The sequence below is a fragment of the Silene latifolia genome, chromosome 5, assembly GCF_048544455.1.
Source record: "Silene latifolia isolate original U9 population chromosome 5, ASM4854445v1, whole genome shotgun sequence".
NCBI classification, from domain to species: domain Eukaryota; kingdom Viridiplantae; phylum Streptophyta; class Magnoliopsida; order Caryophyllales; family Caryophyllaceae; genus Silene; species Silene latifolia.
In genome coordinates this window covers 34,762,914-34,785,594 of record NC_133530.1, presented here as the reverse complement: position 1 = coordinate 34,785,594, position 22,681 = coordinate 34,762,914, and the positions used below count along the sequence as shown (strand labels likewise).

Below are 22,681 nucleotides of genomic sequence, written 5' to 3'. Positions count from 1 at the left end.
TGTTATATCCTCCACAATCGGTTCCGTAGAATTCACCAAAGTCGAGACTTCACTCTCAGCAGTTCCAGTATTCACAGTTTGTTTATTGCGCGCTCTTGTTAGTTTTATCTCACTTGCTAGTTTGTTTTAGCAGTTGTGTGCTTAATTGTAGAGTGTGTGATTTCTTGCCCTACCCTAGTGTGTAAAGACACTAGGAGACTAACGGTTTGTTGAGTGCATGCCTAGAAGGAACCATCAAGCTCTACTCTTCAATTCTGACCCCGAAAGGTTTTTTAGGACCTTGAGGACAAGGACCCTTGATAGAGTTCGGAAACTTCCTCAAGCAAACTTAGACCAACCAAACCCAAACACCCTAAAAATCATTGATACCACAACCCCACTTCAACCAAACAACACAATTGAGATTCCTATATAAAATCCCTTTCACAACTTTCCACTTCCAAGCCTACCTCAAACACCACCCCCTCATATACCAAATCTACCACCACAAATGGCTCTACGAGATCATAACCGGCCTAACCATAATGATTCATGTAACCCTATTAATTTTGGCACTTTGGCTCCCAACAACTTTGAGATGCATCGCGCCCAAGTTGGGTTGATCGAGAAGGATTTGTTCGGGGGGCATATTGGAGAAGATGCTCATGCTCACCTACGAAAGTTCAAGAGAAAGGTCTCAATTATGAAGAAGAATGGGGTATCCGAGGACACTCTAAGGATGATGTTGTTCCCATTCTCTTTGACGGGTAAGGCGGACCGGTGGTTGAATATTCACCCTCCAGATATATTCACAACATGGGACGCTTTAGCTAAGGCGTTCATGGCCAAGTACTATCCGTCATCTAAGACCGCCATGCTTCGTAATGAAATTCATACTTTCCAACAAGAAGATGGGGAATCCTTAGGTGAAGCTTGGGATAGATATCAAGACCTTATTGCTAGTTGTCCTCACCATGGGATCCCGGAGTGGTACATCACCTAAACCTTCTTTCAAACATTGTTACCTAGAACTAAAGAAATGGTAAATGCCTCCATGGGGGGAGGCTTTGATCATTTAGGTGATGAAGAAGGGACGACACTAATCAAGAAGATGGTAGACTCGGAGGCAAATTATGGCTCAAGAGGAAATATGCTTAGGAGAAATGGCAAATTCCCTAAGGAGAACTTTTCTAGTGCAAATGCCGAGACAAATGCTAAGCTTGATCTTCTCACCAAGCAACTTGAGAAATTACAAAGGAACCAAGTGCATCAAGCCACCACCTCACATGGTCCACCCATGGAGGAGGTAGCTCAAGTTTTACCTTGTGAGCTATATGGGGGGAATGGCAACACTTTTAACATGTGTGCCAACAACTACAATGGTGGGTATGAGGAGAATGTCCAAGATGTTAATGTCTTTCACAACTATAACAACAATACAAGACCACCCTACAACAATCCCAATGTCTACAACCCAAACACCAACTTCTACCATCCGAGTTTGAAGAACCACCCCAACTTTAGATACAAGAGTACCAATGTTCAAAACCCACAACATCTTCAACCACAAGCCCCAAATAATCCACCCAGATTTTCTCAACCAAGGGGAGGATACTCCAACCAAATAAACAACCTCGGAAATCAAAACCAATGGCCAAACAACAATCAAAACCAAAACTATGGGAACCAACCTCAAGGTTACCAAGATTTTGGAGGCAATCAAAACAACCAAGGGTTTTATCAAGGGAACCAAGTGAATCAAGCTAATCAAGGATTTGGGCAAGGGTATGCTCAAGGGTCTCAATATCAAGGTCAAGGACCAAACTTCAACAATGGTCCTAGAAGTAATTTTCAAGGGGGACAAAACAACAACAACCAAGTTCCCAACGCTCGGTACGACTATGGGTTCCCTTTACCCATAGCTAACCAACCTTATAAAGAACCCCAAAGTGAGCCCTCCCAAAATGAACTTTAAAAGATGGTGAAAAACATGCAAGTGCAACATAGCCAAGACATGGCTAATTTCATAAAGGCAAGCCAACAAGAACAAGCAAACTTAAGGGCTACTTTCCTTAAAGATATGAGGGATATAAAATCAAGTATGGCCTCTCATGCTTTGGTTAACCCTCAAAGGCCGCCCGATGGTCTATTAGCCCAAGGACAAAGTTCCAAAGACGCCTCAAATAGCCATCATGCTCATGCGGTAGTTTTGAGGAGCGGTGTAGAGCTTGAGGACCCCTAAAAAGATCTTGAGGTAGAAGTTGATGGGGATACCAAGAGGAATAGGATGGAAATGAATGGTGAAAGGGAAAGCCCCTCAATGACACAGTCGGCTAAAATGAGTGAAGCCAACAAGGGAAAGAAAGCTTGTGAAGAGTCTTCAAGTGGGGGAATTCAAGTGGAAGACCTTCCTTATGAGGAAGAAACTATTGGAGAAGTGCCTTTGCAACACATCAAAAAGGTAACAAAGAATTTCGGTTCCTCCAAAGGTACCTTCCAATTTTGAACTTGTGTCTCATATTCCTTATCCCTCAAGAGCCATAAAGAGTAGGGAAAACTTTAAGTATGCCAAGTTTTGTGATATGCTTGAGAAACTTGAAGTCACCTTACCCTTTACGGAAGTGATTTTGAACATGCTAACTTACTCAAAATTTTTCAAAGATATCTTGACTAAGAATAGGGTCTTGGGTGACCAAGAGATAGTGGCAATGGAAGAGGCATGTAGTGCTCATATCCTTAACAAGATGCCCACTAAACTTGGTGACCCGGTGATGTGACCATTATTTGAGCATATTTAGTCCCCGAATTAGCGTCGTTCCCATGCTTTTTAGTGCATATTTGGATCATTTACTATCTTTAGTCCTTTGTTTTGCATATTCTTTGAGGTTTTGTTCTCTTGGTAGGAAAGGAGTACAAACCTTACATTTTCATGGCAAAATAGAGCTAAATTGATTGAATCCAATGACCAAGAATCAAAGAGAGGACAAGACTCGAAGGCCTTTGTACATATTGTAGTAGATGGGCAATGATGAGGAAAGATCCTTGCATCTCCGACAAGATCCCGGAGGATTGTTGGAAGAAGGAAGAAGAAAAGAAGAAAAAAAGGAAGCTGAGGCAAAATCCGAGCGTCTTGACCCTCGGGACGCCCGTCCAGCCACCTCAGAATCCGAGCGTTCAAGTCCCCAATCCGCTCGTCCAGCCACCCAACAATCCGCTCGTCTTGACACCTTGGACGCTTGGATCATGTTACCGGCCCCAACGTTCTCTTCTTGCTCTTTGAAGATGCGCATATCTTAGAAAGACCGGCAAAAAGAAGACCCGCATCTTTTCTGAGAGAAGCGATTCCTCAAGGACTTAATCATCATTTAAGCCCTTAGTAAACCTTAATTTGTGTACCTAATCCCACTATAAATACCCCATTAGTCTAATTAGATTATCATGTTCTTCTTATCAATCTTTAGTGTAGTTTATATCTTTCTAATCTCTCTTTAATCTTGTAATCAACTTCTAGTCAAGTCTTAATACAAATCTCATTTCTTTAATTTCTCTTTTGTTCATCTTTTATTTTGGGTAATTAAAGATTATTTGGGTTATTATTGGGAGATTGACAACCTTCCAATCATTCATCAAGTACTTCTATTATTCTTTGCTTTATTTTGGAATCATTAGTAGGTATAATTCTCTTAATCCCTTTTTAATTATTGTTAATCATCTTTATTTACTCATCATGTTTTGCTTTATTAGTATGATTGACAACCTTGCTAGCATGTTTACCATGATAATGAGTGAGTAGTTTCATTAACTAGGGTTAATGGGGAATTAGGGGAAACCAACATGGGGATTGATTCATGCTTAATATAATATGCTTTCATAATTAATTTGCTTGCTTGTTGTGATTTCAAATTATGCACATGTTATGTTTGATGAAATGCGAGCCTATGAATCCTTGCATTTTTTACCCATCACTTATCTTTTCAATGAGACTTGTAAGACATAAACCAACTCGAGTCTCATTAGACCATGCATATTGTTGGATGGGGTGGATTAAGTCGACTTGTAGGTGTTGTACAATCTAATCGATTCGGCTCCGGGACCCAAACCTTCCTAGGGATTGTAAGATATACACTAACTCGATCCCATCACAACAATAATTGCTTGCATCTAGTTGAAAACATGTTTGTATGATCAAATCCCATGAACCCACGACACCCTAGTGCTTTTTATCAATTGTTTACATCTCATTTTAGTCATCTTGCTTGTTTACTTTTATTGCTATTTAGTTTAGTGATCTTCTACCTCAAACCCCAAATCGTGACACCCCTAGACACCGCTACTTGCAATCGAAAATCCTACATCAATACCCGTCCCTTGGGATCCGACCTTTACTTACCTCTTTACTAATAGTAGAGTTGTTTGTGGAGATATAAATATTGTTTTGGTCTAGGTGCTCCTAACGACAAGTAACCGAAATCTAAGCTCCAAAGCGGACCGACCAAAAATGGCGCCGTTGCCGGGGACGGTGTTAACTTGATTTAGATTTTCTTAGATTGTTATTAGTTGTGTTTTTCTTTGCCTTGGGGAAGTAAAACTCCTCAAGGTTTGTTCTAATTGTTTTCAAGTTGTTTGATATTTTGCATGTCTAGAAGATCACAAGGTAACTTGTTATCCATTGATCACGAAATTGAAAGGACTTTGACAAACAATAGAAGACTTGCTAGAAACACTTTGAGAGGTATTAGAGAGGTTGTAAATATTCATTCTCTTGAGTTCATCAACCTTTTTGCAAGAGAAGGTGAGGAGAACCCAATACAAAATCAACCCCCAATGCCTAAATTTTCATCACATTCCGTACCAACCGAGGAGAACCTACCCAATGGAACTCCTACACCACAACACTTAACCAGAAATTTCATTGCTAAATCCGCATTTATCCAATTAGTCGAAAGAAGCCAATTTGCGGGGATGCCTAGTGAAGACCCTCACTCTCATATGAAGACTTTTTGTGATTATTGTGATGCGATTTCACAAACCGGTGTAACTCAAGACAAAATTCGATGGGTCTTATTTCCATTTTCTCTAATTGGTACCGCAAAACAATGGTTGAAGAGCCTTGATAAGGCTACTCTTGGTATTGAATCTTGGAAGAAGTTGGCTCTAACTTTCTACAAAAAGTTCTACCCACCGGAAAAGACTAACATGCTAAGAGCTCAAATTACGGGTTTTAAGCAAACGGACGAAGAATCTTTGTATGAAGCTTGGGAGCGATTTAAAGGAACTTGTCGCTCATGTCCTCATCATGGACTTAGCGAGTGGTTCTTGGTTCAACAATTTTGGAACGGTCTTTATGAAGACTCAAGAAACATTCTCAACATGGGATCAAACGGTATGTTCACGGAAGTTGACGACAATCAAACTTGGAATAAAATTGAGGAAATGGCGGTCCACAATTCACAATATAGTAGGCCTCGCAAGGCTACTAGAGGAGGAAAGCATGAAGTGGACTCTATTACTCAATTGAGTGCTCAACTTAGTGCTCACATTGATACCATTAACTTGAAGTTTGAAAAGGCTATCGCTAAACTTGAAGAAGCCTCAAAATCTCCAAAGCAACATGTCAATGCCATGACGACATCTTCATCAATCCCAAGTGGGATATGTGAGAATTGTGGAACCTTGGGACATGACCAAAGTGAATGTCGGGGCACTAGTGAGCAAGTGAATGATTTTCAAGCATACAAGAATGGTACCCCTTATTCAAATTATTACAATGAAAACACCAAGTTTCATCCAAATCTCTCATATAAAAGCCAAAATGTTCAAAATCCTTCAACATACACCCCACCTCCCATGAGAAACAAAAATCAAAGACCCTTTTACAACCAAAACCAAGGTTACCAAAATCAAACTCCATACAATCAACAAAATGACCAAGGTTTTGATGTTCAAAAAGCGGTCCTCCAAATGCAAAAGAATCAACAAGAATTTTTCACTCAAATGCAAAAAGATAGCCAAGCAAAGGAAATCACCATCAACAATATCCTAGCCCACACCAAAATGTTGGAATCCCAATTGACTCAACTAGCATCTTCAAGCTCACAAAGGCAAAAGGGGCAATTACCACCTCAAGGTAATCCCCCGAGACATGAAACAGTTAGTGCCATCCACTTGAGGAGTGGTACAAGATATGAAGCACCAAAGAAGAAAGTTGAGGATGAAGTTGTGGAAGTTAGTGAAAAAGAAGGAGTTGTGCAAAACTCCAAGGAAAAAGAACCCCTCATTCAAGAAGAAGTTTCAAAGAAAAATGAAGAAAAGGCCAAGGAGAAGGAACCCATTCTGATTAGACTTTATTTTCCAAGTCGTCAAGCTAAACCCAAATTTGATGACCAACTTGGAAAATTCATGGAAATGGTCAAGAACTTGGAAGTCTCGATTCATTTCACGGAATTAATCAATCACGTGCCGGCCTATGCAAAGTACATGAAGGACATCCTTACGAAAAAGAAGTCGATCCGGAAGCTTGAGACTATCGCCTTCACTAAGGTGAGTAGTGAAATCCTTCAAGGGAGTTCACCTCCTAAACTTAAAGATCCAGGAAGCTTCTCAATACCGTGTACCGTTGGCGACACCACGATTAACAAAGCCTTATGTGATATAGGAGCTAGTGTGAGTGTTATGCCGTATTCGGTGAGTAAAAGACTAGGGATGGGAGAGCCTAAATGTACCAACATCACACTCCAAATGGCCGATAGAACAACGAAGACACCGTTAGGGATATGGGAAGATGTTCCCGTGAGAGTTGGGAAATTTTTCATCCCGGTGGACTTTGTCATTGTAGATATGGAAGAAGACTCCAATATTCCGATCATCCTAGGAAGACCTTTCTTGCACACCGCGGGTGCGGTAATAGATATAAAGCATGAAGAGCTTACTCTAGAGATAGGAGATGAGACCATAACTTTCAATCTTGATAAGACCATGAGAGCTCCCCGTTTGCATGAACCATGCTTTATGGTTGATCACTATAGCCGGAAAGATGAGAGGAAGAAGTCGGAGTTTTAATGGAAAAAGAAAGTTGATGATGCTTCGTTCAATGACCAAGGGAATTGCAACAAAGAGAGCTTGAAAAGCTCACAAAATTCAAGCAATGAAGAAGATGGCCTTGTTGGCCAAAACAAGAAAGAGGGAGAGTTGTCTCTATCAACTCAAGAGATTTTTAGTGACCAAGTAGACGAGGTTTGCGGTCTTTGGGACGATGAGTTTGAAGGGATTTTCAATCCTTATATTGGTAATGCTATGGATCAAGACCATCATGAAGAGCAACAAGTGCAAAGGTCTATTCAAGATCTTTATCATGATAATGAGCAAGCTTTCGACTACTTCTTCAAGGTGTTGAGTAACATCAACAACACCTTGGACATGCCCCCATGACATCTCACTAAGGATGAGAGTTTGGTGGAGTCCTCCCTAAACTACCATTTGTAAATATTCTAACTCCCTAACTCGCATTTTAATTTTTACATTGCATTTTTGTCATTTTTGGATTTATATTTTTATGCCTTTATCAAGATATTCATCATTTTTGAGAGAAGTGAGGGAGGGACTTATGATTTTATTGATGTGTAGTGCTTTAACTTAGTGTGGGGATAGCAATTGCTTAGGCTATTCATGCCTTTGTAGTGCCCCTACAATGAAGAACACGGGAATTGAAGAGTGAAAATGACACGGGTTATGCAGTACCCACGGATGGACCTGAATCCGTAAGGTCAAGGAAGAATCCGAGCGGCCCAAAGGGTAATCCGCTCGACTTCAGGAAATCCGAGCATCTGAGGCGAAATCCGCTCGTCTAGGAGAGCTGCAAATTCCAAAAATCTGGTCTGTAACGGAATCCGAGCGTCTCAGTAGAGAAGCCGCTCGTCTGGCTCTGGATGCTCGTCTTTGGGAAAATCCGCTCGTCTTTTTGCTGCAACATTTTAAGAATTTCTCCTGGAATAGAATCTGAGCGTCCATCCAGAAAGACGCTCGTCTCACTTTGCAGAATCCGCTCATCTTTCCAGAAAGACGCTCATCCTGTGGCGTCCTTTCCTGAAGCCTATTTGCGAAGAATCCGAGCATCCCGAACCCCCTGCCACTCGTCTTCCCCTGCTGTTTCAAAATTAACGGGTCTCTTAAGCCCTCTTACCTCATTCATTTTCATTTCTTCTACATTCAAACACTACCCACAACACAAAAATCCCAAAACCCTCATCCTCTCCATCAACAAAAACAAAATTTCCTCAACCAAATTCAACAAAATCAAATCCAAACTTCCTCACAACAAAAATTAATCACTCCTTTTGCAACAATAATTGATTCAAACACCAAAATCTTCAACTTTTGAGTCGATTTTTAAGATACAAAGCAACATCCTTTCATCATAAATCGATTTGGGCATCCTTAGAAATTGAAGATTTCAATCTTTCTTTGGTGTATTCAAGCAAAGGAGAATGACAAGAACTAAAGGAGGCAACAAGGCACCCCAAAAGAAGACACTTTAAAAAAGGCAACTATCTCTTCAAGAAAAACAATTGTCTAAGGCTTTGGTAGTTTCTAATGCAAGATTGGAAATTCAACAACAACAATAAGATCCCCCTATGGAAGCAACAACATCAACAACTCCGGTTATTGCTCAATTATCCGACTATCCGGAGGTATTTTTCACTTCCGATTCTCATAGGGATAAATTTGTCCACTTTGCTAAGAAGACCATTATGCCTACAAAATTTATTTGTGAAGATGCTTTGACAAAGTTGGGTGTTATTGAACAAACAAAAGCCTTCTTTGAGGCTATGGGATTGGGTAAATTGTTTACCATGAAAGAATTGACATACCCCTCCCTCACCTTGGAATTTTTGAGTTCATTGAAACTTACTAAGGTGGAGACTCGAGAATACATCGAGTTCGTCTTGCAAATGTTGATCCCCGAAAAGTATGACCCCGCTCCTCTTTGGGAGGCAATTTCCGGAAAGAAATTTGTGCGCTTTCATGATTGTCGTGCTCTATTAGTCCACCATCCGGGCATTAGAGTGTGGCACAAGGTCACTGGGAATACTTTGATAACAAGAAATAGCACTAATCATTTTACCAAGCTTGATTGTGTTCTACTTGAGTCGGCCTTGAGCATAGGAAGGGAATTTACTAAGCCATATAATGCTCTAAGACTTTTGGTTGAAAGATGGCTTAAGATCGATTGTGGCAAAGAAGGCGCCGCTTTTATTGTCAATGGAGGACTAGTTACCCATTTGGCCAAACACTTTAACCCGGATTTCAACAAAAACAACACCTATGTGGCGGTTAAAGGGGGCCATCTCATTGATATGGACACCATCACAAGTTTAAGTGGGTCAAGCATGATTCTCTTGACACCAAATATGGGTGGCTAACCAATGAAGCTAGATCCTTCACCTTGCCTTCAAAGATTTGCCGATTGAATGTCCACCGAACAAACTACCTTCTTCCACTCTCCGAGGAGCCCGAGTATATCATTCAACAACAAAGAGGCGAGATTGAGGAGCCCTCCTCCTCTATTATTACACCACCCTACCCATTTGAGTATCACGAGTTCAAACCCAAGGATGTTGAGGTAGGAAATGACTACATAACTCTACTCATGAGGGAAATGCACCAACAAGCCTATAATGATAGAGTGGATGCGTACTTAGCCCAATATCCGCTTCTCCTACATCTAGCTAGGCAAGGACTCCTTGATCCATCATGTCCTTCGCCTAGTTGGGCGGATAAGGAAGTTTTCTTTCCTAGCATTCCTAGTGGTGAAAGACCGGGTGGAGAGGAGAATGTCGATAATGAGGGTGGTGATGAAGGAGGCGAAGAAGAAGAGGTTAATGAAGATGAAGAAAGTGAGGAAGAGCAAGGAAGTTAAAGTGGGAGTGGAGATGATTCCACATCTATGGAGGAAGATGATGTTCATGATGATATGATGGAGGATTAGCAAACTTTGGAGGCTCCTACACTCTTATGGTTTGTCTACTTCTTTTATTTTCTTTATTTTATCTTGATCATAGTTTTGAGAGTCCTAGCAACATGGAGGACTAACACCTTGGCCTCATTAAGGTGTTCTTTTCATTGTTCCCATTTGTAAAATCCAAAATGACAATTTGTAGTTTCATGCATTTCATTCCATGTGCATGAACTACCCCAATTTCTTGACATTAGAAATAATGTCTATTTTGGTTTGGGGAAGTCCATGCATATGCATTGGGAGCTAATTTAAATTATGCTCTCCGCCATAACAAAAACACATGCATCATGTAGTGTAGCTTAGTATAGTTTGCATTTAGTAGAAATCATGCATCATTTTTGCATAATTTTCTATTGGCCATTGAGGACAATGCCCATACTAGTGTGGGGATGGGAAATTCTAACCTGAGTTTTGTTCAAAATTCGAAAAAATCAAAAAATTTTGAAAATCCCAAAAAATTGAAAAACCAAAAACAAGTTCATTTCCTTTGTAGTGTAGTCTTGTATATATTTTTGTATATATTGTATTTGTTCATCCTTGTTCACATTGATTGACTACGCCACATCCGAGACATGAGGATATTGAAGACCGCATGGTATGATCTTTCCAATCTCCTTTTTCCTCTTTATGTTAATGACTATGTGGCTTTATTTTGATTGATGCGGTATAACAATGTGAATCTAGGACTTGCATCTATTTTATATGGCATATTAGTTGGTAGAAGTATATGCATTAGGTTGTATAAATGTTAGTTGCACCATGGCATATAGTTGCATTTAGGAAAAATTTTGCGAAACCGTCTAATTGGGAAGCATGACAAGTGTACATAGGCCCTAGTAGATGCTTTTCTTCCTAAGACTTTGCTTGTTAGAATATTTGTAAAACACCCTAGGATGTGTCATATTAGTATCCTTTGACCCATGGTTTAAGGCCTAGTCAAGAGTACCTTGTGGTGTGATAACTCCTTGGCTACCGTTTATTCCAAGGTGACCCTTGAAACCATACAACTATCTATCATCCATGTTCTACCATACATTTTGTCATCAAAGGGAATGGGCACAAAAATTATCAAATTTTGAGTTCAAGAGTTGAAATAAAATGTCAAAAAGTTTGCAATTGCATCAAATGAAAAAAGGAGCAAAAATAGACTCCTAAAACTTCAAATACAAGGCACCCTCGTTACTAATTGGGGTGACTTTGAAAATGTTCAAAAAGAAATGCAAAAGGTTGAAAAAAATTGTCAAGTATTGAAATGCCAAACATCAAAGAAATGGCAAAAAGAAAGTGTTCTCAAATGTCAAATGCCACAAGAAATTGGGGGGAAAAACAACAACAAAAGCAAACTCCCAAATGAAACTCAAATTCTATTGATCCCTTTATCCATCGTATCCATTTTTGTGCATGGTAGAGAGGGGACGACCCTTCTTCTTGTCTAGGCAAGAAGGGGAATTCCACGATCCTCCAGTGTTTCTAACACCATAGGGAGTCTACTCTTGACAAAAGGATTTAACGATTGAGGACAAAGGTACGTAGCTTGACACAACTTGGAGGTGATTTATTGGTATCCTTCTAGGCTTAGTAGTTTGAAGAAATTGTATATATGAAGGAGTATGTACCCTTGAATTGCTTCCCCTTTAGATAATTTCCGCCACTTAGATGAGGAAAGTGGCTATTCTTTTTGTAGATGCATCCATTACTTGATTTTATGTGCTTTAATGATTGGATGTGTCGCCATTTTGGCAAGACCCACCTTGCCTTGCAAGAAGACATCCTACCTCTGTTAGAAAATATTAATCTCATTAATTTACATATTCATATATGAATTAATTTATTTAGTCATAAAATAAATTGTTGATCTTATGCATGCAAACTAAATAAGAAGAGATAAGAAAATCGATTTCTCACCATCTAAATTTCGGTCATTTGTGGGCACCAACAAGATCTCCTTCTTATTAGTTCTTAAGCTTTCCAATAATGGATGAACATTCATGACTTCAAAATAGAAGCCCTCCAATAAGTAGCACCCAAGACTATCCCAAAATCCCACAAACTAACATGTACTAGATGTTTGTAATGTAGTTTATCTTAAAATCGGTTACTAATACTCATATACTACTACTAGTATTATTAGTGATGGATTTATACAAATTAGATTCATAAAAATGAATTTTATGAAGAACAAGAGAGAGAAGGTAGTGATTTTCATAAAAAACATGAGAGAATGAATTATTAAGAGAAAAAACTCTCAATGGTGGTATACAAAACCGGTGGGGTGGGGGGGGATTTTAGGTCCTTTTCCTTTTTCCTTTTTGTCTTCACAAGACAAATTGTGTAAGCCTTTGTCCATAGTCATGTCACTATCAAGCATATTAGACAAATGAATAAGACAAATGGAAAAAGACAAAACTTCTCACAATGCCCACCAATTTTCGGTTTATATGTAGCATGGAGTCCATTTCATTTTTGTCAATTGTACAATTGTATGTCATGTGACATGTCTTATGTCATGTTTTAATTTAAAGTGCATATTTAAAAAATTAAATATCATTTACAAATTAAATAAATCACATTTAACAAATTGACTAGTAATTAAAAATTACTTTCACATAAAATGGTCATTTAATTACTGGTTAGTATAATTCACAACATCTTGTAATTATAACTAACTTATCATTATCATCTCGCGTGTTTCGCAAACACGGATTAATTTTAGTAATATAACTTCTTAAATTACTAAATAAAATCTTATTTAATCACATTATAATAAGATGTCATTTTCTCTCTTATGATAATAATTTGTTCAATTTTAAGGAATTAATTAATCTGTATCAACATACAATTAATTAACCTTTTCAATTAAGGGAATCGTCCTTTAGGTGTGATCTCAAGGGATCAACTCATCACCACCGTCGCACGACAGTAATGTCAAACTCTAGCCAGCCAATCATTACCGATATGTGTGGACCAGTTGACTATATATATGTAATGTATCATCCCTTTCGTATTCTTGGTATGAGATTTAAATAGGTGATCAATATGATCGACAATTGTGATCGCATTATTGTCGGGGACACTTACTCCAACAATCTCCCACTTGTCCTCGACAAGTGTGCGTAACCAATTCTCTTGTCCTATTACTATCTCCCACTCAATGCAAGGTGTTTTTCGGGTCGTACTTTCAAGTGATCATATCGAGAGTGGTTTCCTCGATCTGGAGAATAACTGATTGACCGGAGTTATCTACCATAGATACCATCCGAGCGTGGCCACGCATTTCCAGTTCATTACTCCTTGAGTGGCCTTGAGATATTGTTTTAACCCTGACAAGGGGGTGGACAATTCCTATCGCGCTCATTCCCTTCGACTAGCCACAGCCATCATAACCCAAAATATGCCCATTTGACCCCATTTACGAAGGTCGTAGTAACACAAATCAAAGTTAATCTAAAACTGTGCCACCTTAGGTGAACGGTCTTTAGTCAAAAGAATCGACTCATTAGAATACTATAGTAGCTCTTGCCACGACCAGGCTATATAAATTTGCCATAACTCTATAAGCGGTCACTGCCCGACAAAGTGTTCCTAACAGTCTGCCTATGTGATCGACTAGTCATCTCACATGACTCTATGGCACTTGAACTTGCCATCAATCGCATCACACTCTAGTCACTTCGAGACGTCACCTCATACAAGTGACTATGGGCGAATACCATGTTAATCCGGGTTCACTTTAACGGGGTTCAATGTTGTCTCTACAACCCGTTTGGATGTAACAAAGTATAAAAGGAGTTTTTCAGCTTAAAAATTCGAACGACAAATGTGATTATCACATATGAATAGTCAATACCTGATTACTATTTCATATTCTATAATCTAATTTGATCTTTAATGTAGTTATTAATCTCAATCCAATTGAAATGACATGACTCATCATGTTAAGCCTATGAAAAGGCTTTGGTTAGTAGGTTTTATCAACTTCTTGTACCTAACTCAACCTTACTACATACCGTTTTCCTTTCTAATGTATACATTTGCATTACAAAACTTTTGAGTACGTGTCGAGATCCAATCAAGACATAGGCCCTCTAGCCTTAGAATAGCTCCCACTGTTTTCACAGTGTGCGGGACTCATCCTTCTTGTACATCTCATGATTGCAAGTGTACTCAATTTCCGTTGTAAATATTTCTCATTGTTCTTTATTGCCTAGAATGATTCTAGAAAATCTATTTCTTAGATAACATAGCCACAATGGTATCTTAACCATCCTAATGTATTTTGATTATGGTTTTGTCGGAAACCATGCGCAATCTCAATTGTCAATTGTCATTTGTGTAACACCCTTACACAAAATTGCATCAAACACACTTTGCATTACATCCTTAATGCTTCTGCAAGCACTTAAGGGTAATCTTTATGGCTTACTTGGTAACTATTACTTAAATTCAATTTGAAATAATTCATCATACTCAAAGTATATGAAGTGTTATACATCATATCCTATTTAATTGATTCGACAGCGGAAGCAAATGAAATTAATCAAATATGTTCAACTTGATTGAACTAGTCATGAATCTTATCAACCTACTTCTTATTTGACATTTATATCATGTAGATTTATCTCCATAAATCCGGATATTGAAGATGTACTATATATCTCCAAAGTCTTAAATCATTCGCAATGATCAATATGTCATCTACATATAAGACTAATTAAAATTTCCGTAACTCCCACTAAACTCCATGTATAAACACAACTTCTCGACTTATCGAGAAAAGTTTTATAACATGATCAAAACATTGATTCCAACTCATTGATGTCCTACTTAAGACCCTCTCTTAAGTTTCACATTATCTTAGGATTGCAAGAATCTACAAAACTCAAGACATGTATTGAATACATTCCTTCTGATTGAAGAAGTGGGTTTTAGATTCACTTGCTATATGTATATCATAATAATAAAACACAATCCCTAAGAAGATCCAAATAGACTTAAGCATTTCAACTAGTGCAAAACCCTTTGTTACCAATGAAGCTTTGATATCTAACAATTCACTTGGAATTTATTTCGGATTTTCATGGCACTAAGCCTTGTATTGAGTTGTGACTTAAACACTCTCGTGTAAATCATATGTTCATTAATTTCCAGAAGTAATCAACTTGAATCAAACAATTTCTTTGTAAAAGTTGCAAGCTCTTTACTTTCTAAAAGTAACACTAATTCATCATCTTCAACAAGTGATGACTTTAACCTCCTAGGTTTTGAAGAAACAATGTTTTACACAAAACGTCTCATGTAGCCAAGAAAGACCAGTTTCTTGCGACATAACATTCTTTGTGGCTCTTAAATAATTTCTCCCACTTTGTCTTCTAGAAATAAACTTGTATTCTAGAAAGACAGCTTCACGAGCCACAAACCCATTGTACTCGTGATTATAGTAAGGGAAAATAAGCATTTGTTTCTTTTGAAAAACTTACAAACATGGTACCCTACCATTTCATATGTCATATGATTCGTTTTAGATTTAGTGGAAAAATAATTTAGACAAAATGATAAAATCCCCAAAAGGATCAAGTAACTCAAAGTAACTTGATTGAAGTCCAAACCATATCGAATAGTGTTTGATTTCTTATCCAACCACTCATTATTCCATAATGTGTGTTAAGAGAGATTAACTTGTGATACTACATCACATTTCATTTGGCTTATACCAAAGTCTTCACTTTGATAATCCCATCACGACTAAATCGTGATTCCTGGAACTCTTTGAACTTCTTCAAAGATTTCTCTATTTACCTTATTAAGTGAACACATTAGTGTCAACCTAACTCGTTGGTAAAATAAAATGATCAACCTATTTTGGATCAATGATTTACAACCTCGATCTCTTTTTCAACCAAAAGGCACGAGACATCTTGCTTTGAATACAAGATACACATATACCATAAGATCTAATGGTTTCAAGAGTACTCGATAACTCTTTGCGTTCATCATTCCAGAATCTAAGGTTTAATCTTAGGTTACCAATTTGAGTCTTGCATCATCTTCATGATATATCATTCTAGTTTGGTTTAGAATATAATCACCTTGATAATGAGCTAGCCATACATCAAATCATGGTGTATAGGGTCACAAAAGTGAAACCTCTTTTGTATCTTAACAAATTTATATTCTTATTTGGAGTTTATGCACTTAATAGTCACAATTAAGTACAACTTAAACTCAATAACTAGATTGAGTACACAATTACTCTATCTCTCAACATCATTGTTGCTAGTCACCATATTCTAATCATCCTATGTATCAAATACAATGATGAAAACCACCACCGGTTTCTAATATTGACGAAGTAGTACTAGCAAAATTTATGTTAATCAAATAACATTTAAAGAACAAGGTCTCATTAGATGTCCCACAACTAACTTGTTGATTCTTCAATAATTTTGGGGTGGTTTCCTTTCTTGCGTCCAACAATTAAGACAATGGAAACTTTATCGGTCCGGATTGATAGGTTTAGTATCGTTATTCTCAATAACTTCACTTTTAACATTACCTTATATCAATTTCATTCTAATTTTACTTCTTTGAACTTCGTCCTTTTCTTAACAGTTTAAGAAAATGCTCCCACTCATATCAATGAGTCTTTGCTTAGAGAAGCAAAATTGAATTTCATGAAGACTACTCTTCAATTCATTTGTTTAGTCTTAAAACTTTCATTGAAGTGGTTGCGGTATTTTGGTCAATTTTGATTTCAAACAAATCTTGTTACCAAAATGATGTAACGTTTCAAAGTACTTAACTCAATTAAGCATATGAGAAACAATTGTAAGTAGATATGTTAGTCAAGAATCAAAAACCCTTTTGATCACAAATAACTTCCATCTATACTCTTCACAAGAGATCCTTACAATGGATAATCGAGGTTTTAGAAGAAAATTCATATTTGTCTTTAGTTACGATATTTTAATGGAGATTTGAATCAAAAATCGAAATGATATCGTATATGAATTGCGGTAAAGAAATAGAACAACATGATAACGGAATAGTGGAAAACTCAACATCTATCGTTTTTATTAATACTTGTAAATAACAAGCAAAACATTTACATAGTGACCTCTACCCAACTATGATAAATGATTCCAAGACCCAAATTCATATTAACTTGGGCACGGGGTAGCCGATGAAACTCTTATCAATATAACTCGGTGGATTAACTCTTTAATCGATTCTACTTTTAGAACTCTTGGTCGATAAAATTACTCTAATATTTATCTATAGCCCGGAACACATGCGACTACGGTCACGAATACTTCCGTTGAGGTCAATCCAAATTTCAAATAAATGTGTCCATGATCCAAATTCACATTAACTTGGGCACGGGGTAGCCGATGAAACCCTCATCAACATGAATTCGGTGGATAGACATTTATCACCCACTTCCCCTACGTAACAAAGTTTGTACCCCGGGGTGGCCGAGTGCACTCCCTCGCGAAATAGGTTTTCATGGTTTCTACTTTTTGGTAAGGCTAAGTCTCAATTGTTTATTTTAGCGAGAGGTCATGTCAATTTATTATCTGTCACGTTTTAAGTGAACTAAAGCGGTGAACTACGATAATTGTAATTAACACGATCGATAAACTCGAATAAAATGATGATGCATGTTTTAGTTATGGCGATTTAGCGATGCATGCAACATATAAATAAAATGCAAAACATAAAAATAAATCCTAGTATGGCCTTCCTAAAATAGTAAATCTAATTTAACTATTACAAATTCGGAAACCAACTCCTTTGGTCCCTTGAAATTCGGTCTTGGCACGCATATCGAGGTAACACCGTCTTTAATGGATCTCCTTCTCGAGTGGCACCGTCTTCAAGGATCTCCGGAATAAATAAATTACATAACAAATTACATAATTTCCTATTATACATTTTTAATTAAAATAAAATAAATCTATTAAATTTCAAAATGGTGATACGAGATCACAATAAATTACAACCGAATCGATATTCCCATACATTTCGTGTAATATCAATTAAAAACTAAGGCCATACTAAGTAAAATTACATAATTCAAAAATTACATAAAATAAAATTATGACAATCATAAATAAAATGAAGCATTATAATATGTATGAACATGTCCAATTTTATGCTAAATCGTCTTTAAGGAGCCAATATCGTATATTAATCGGTTTTTACGGATTTGCGTGATTTAACCTTTTATAATCACAATAATTACATAAATTCATATTTATGTACAAGTTAATTACCCTAACCAACTTAGGACTCAATATTAGTCTCCACTAACATATTGACAATAATTAACTTATATTTCTTAATATTGTTCATAAATGGACTCAAAAATACAATATTATGTCATAAACTTCAAATTAAATCATAAAAATTTCAAATAAATTCAAAATTTGAAATTTTAAACTCGTGAACATTCTGAAAAAATACCATGACACTCATAATGTTCAAAAAAAAATTTAGGTTAAAAATTTCGAAATTTATCGAGAAAAACAATGTTGCGGTTTATCGAATTTATCAATTATAATCATAAAAATATGAGAAAAATTATATTTATCAACTTTTCAATTTTAGATCTTAAATATATGATAAAATGCAACATGTGACATTTTTACTTAGTCATGAAGTATGTTTTAGCATTTTTACTAATTAAAGTCACTATTTATGTGATTTTTCATCAAAAATTCATAAATCATGCATAAAGACTTCATTATAGCCAAATATTTTACACACATCTTTTAAAATTTCATGTGACAACATACTAAATTTATATGACCAGATTCAAAATATAACTTATATTAACCTATTTTTTCATTTAAATTCGAATTTAACATGAAAAATCCATATTTCGAGCATAACAACTCATAAAATTATGAACATTTACAGGACATCAGTATATAATATATGTGAAAACATATCCAAAAAACACTGTAAAAAAGAAAGTTTAGCTATTTTTCGTCCAAAAATGATATTTTTATCATAAGAATCACATTTTAATGCCATTATTATATAAAATGAACAATAAAAATCCATAAATTAACCAAAATATCCTAAAACATATTAGGACCAGAAACTTTAACATGCATAATAAATTTCGTGATATATCATAATAAACACAAATTTATAAGTTTTGTTTGTTAATCTTATAACTCGGAAAAACAATAACCGATTTGCATGCAAACAACCTAAGGCTCATGATACCGCTTGTTAGAAAATATTAATCTCATTAATTTACATATTCATATATGAATTATTTTATTTAGTCATAAAATAAATTGTTGATCTTATGCATGCAAACTAAATAAGAAGAGATAAGAAAATCGATTTCTCACCATCTAAATTTCGGTCATTTGTGGGCACCAACAAGATCTCCTTCTTGTTAGTTCTTGAGCTTTCCAATAATGGATGAACATTCATGACTTCAAAATAGAAGCCCTCCAATAAGTAGCACCCAAGACTATCCCAAAATCCCACAAACTAACATGTACTAGATGTTTGTAATGTAGTTTACCTTAAAATCGGTTATTAATACTCATATACTACTACTAGTATTATTAGTGATGGATTTATACAAATTAGATTCATAAAAATGAATTTTATGAAGAACAAGAGAGAGAAGGTAGTGATTTTCATAAAAACATGAGAGAATGAATTAATAAGAGAAAAAACTCTCAATGGTGGTATACAAAACCGGTGGGGGGGGGGGATTTTAGGTCCTTTTCCTTTTTCCTTTTTGTCTTCACAAGAAAAATTGTGTAAGCCTTTGTCCATAGTCATGTCACTATCAAGCATATTAGACAAATGAATAAGACAAATGGAAAAAGACAAAACTTCTCACAATGCCCACCAATTTTCGGTTGATATGTAGTATGGAGTCCATTTTATTTTTGTCAATTGTACAATTGTATGTCATGTGACATGTGACATGTCTTATGTCATGTTTTAATTTAAAATGCATATTTAACAAATTAAATATCATTTACAAATTAAATAAATCACATTTAACAAATTGACTAGTAATTCAAAATTACTTTCACATAAAATGGTCATTTAATTACTGGTTAGTATAATTCACAACAACTTGTAATTATAACTAACTTATCATTCTCATCTCGCGTGTTTCGCAAACACGGATTAATTTTAGTAATATAACTTCTTAAATTACTAAATAAAATCTTATTTAATCACATTATAATAAGATGTCATTTTCTCTCTTATGATAATAATTTGTTCAATTTTAAGGAATTAATTAATCTGTATCGACATACAATTAATTAACCTTTTCAATTAAGAGAATCTTCCTTTAGGTGTGACCTCAAGGGATCAACTCATCACCACCGTCGCACGACAGTAATGTCAAACTCTAGCCAGCCAATCATTACCGATATGTGTGGACCAGTTGACTATATATATGTAATGTATCATCCCTTTCGTATTCTTGGTATGAGATTTAAATATGTGATCAATATGATCGATAATTGTGATCGCATTATTGTCGGGGACACTTACTCCAACAACCTCATGGTTGTCTTGTTGTGAGTTGAAGGGGCGGAGTGAGACCCGCTAATTGTCTCATATCGGCTATGTTAGTAGGTTAGTTTAAATAACGGTCCTAGTTTTTTGTCACCTCTTTACTCGGGACGAGCAAAGGTTCGGTTTGGGGATATTTGATGTGACCATTATTTGAGCATATTTAGTTTCCGAATTAGCCTCGTTCCCATGCTTTTTAGTGCATATTTGGGTCATTTACTTCTTTAGTCCTTTGTTTTGCATATTCTTTGAGGTTTTGTTCCCTTGGTAGGAAAGGAGTGCAAACCTTGCATTTTCATGGCAAAATAGAGCTAAATTGATTGAATCCAATGACCAAGCATCAAAGAGAGGACAAGACTAGAAGGCCTTTGTACATATTGTAGTAGATGGGCAATGATGAGGAAAGATCCTTGCATTTCCGACAAGATCCCGGAGGATTGTTGGAAGAAGGAAGAAGAAAAGAAGAAAAAAAGGAAGCCGAGGCAAAATCCGAGCGTCTTGACCCTCGGGACGCCCGTCCAGCCACATCAGAATCCGAGCGTCCAAGTCCCCAATCCGCTCGTCCAGCCACCCAGCAATCCGCTCGTCCCGACACATTGGACGGTCGGATTGTGTTACAGACCCCAACGTTCTCTTCTTGCTCTTTGAAGATGCGCATATCTTAGAAATACCAGCAAAAAGGAGACCCGCATCTTTTCTGAGAGGAGCGATTCCTCAAGGTCTTAATCGTCATTTAAGCCCTTAGTAAACCCTAATTTGTGTACCTAATCCCCACTATAAATACCCCATTAGTCTAATTAGATTATCATGTTCTTCTTATCAATCTTTAGTGTAGTTTATATCATTCTAATCTCTCTTTAATCTTGTAATCAACTTCTAATCAAGTCTTAATACAAATCTCATTTCCTTAATTTCTCTTTTGTTCATCTTTTATTTTGGGTAATTGAAGATTATTTGGGTTATTATTAGGAGATTGACAACCTTCCAATCATTCATCAAGTACTTCTATTATTATTTGCTTTATTTTGGAATCATTAGTATGTATAATTATGTTAATCCCTTTTTAATTATTGTTAATCATCTTCATTTACTCATCATGTTTTGCTTTGTTAGTATGATTGACAACCTTGCTAGCATGTTTACCATGATAATGAGTGAGTAGTTTCATTAACAAGGGTTAATGGGGAATTAGGGGAAACCAACATGTGGATTGATTCATGGTTAATCTAATATACTTTCATAATTAATTTCGTTGCTTGTTGTGATTTCAACTTATGCACATGTTATGTTTGATGAAATGCGAGTCTATGAATCCTTGCATATTTTACCCATCACTTATCTTTTCAATGAGATTTGTAAGACATAAACCAACTCGAGTCTCATTAGACCATGCATATTGTTGGATGGGGGGGATTAAGTCGACTTGTAGGTGTTGTACAATCTAATCGATTCGGCTCCGGGACCCAAACCTTCCTAGGGATTGTAAGATATACACTAACTCGATCCCATCACAACAATAATTGCTTGCATCTAGTTGAAAACATGTTTGTATGATCAAATCTTATGAATCCCCTATGAACCCATGACACCCTAGTGCTTTTTATCAATTGTTTACATCTCATTTTAGTCATCTTGCTTGTTTACTTTTATTGCTATTTAGTTTAGTGATCTTCTACCTCAAACCCCAAATCGTGACACCCCTAGACACCGCTACTTGCAATCGAAAATCCTACATCAATACCCGTCCCTTGGGATCCGACCTTTACTTACCTCTTTACTAATAGTAGAGTTGTTTGTGGAGATATAAATATTGTTTTGGTCTAGGTGCTCCTAACGACAAGTAACCGAAATCTAAGCTCCAAAGCGGACCGACCACCCGGGAAGCTTTTCAATCCCATGTGTAGTTGGTGGTGTTCCTATATCAAGAGCTCTTTGTGATTTGGGAGCAAGTGTGAGTATCATTCCTTTAAAAGTTGCAAAGAAAATTGGCATTTATAACTTTGCCCCCACTACCATGACTCTCCAATTGGCGCATAGGTCCATCAAGTGCCCTATGGGGGTGCTTGAAGACATACCCGTCAAGGTTGGAAATCTTTTAATCCCAGCCAATTTTGTTGTCCTTGA

At 36.6% G+C, this 22,681-nt stretch overlaps 2 non-coding genes across 2 annotated transcripts; both read right to left on the bottom strand.

The window, feature by feature from the left end:
• Positions 1 to 853: 853 nt before the first annotated feature.
• LOC141658192 (small nucleolar RNA R71) lies at positions 854 to 960 on the bottom strand. Its single transcript, XR_012549093.1, has one exon. It is a non-coding gene; the product is annotated as a small nucleolar RNA R71 (small nucleolar RNA).
• A 4,215-nt stretch (positions 961 to 5,175) lies between these two features.
• On the bottom strand, positions 5,176 to 5,282 carry LOC141658055 (small nucleolar RNA R71). The gene has a single exon (XR_012548965.1). It is a non-coding gene; the product is annotated as a small nucleolar RNA R71 (small nucleolar RNA).
• Positions 5,283 to 22,681: the final 17,399 nt, after the last annotated feature.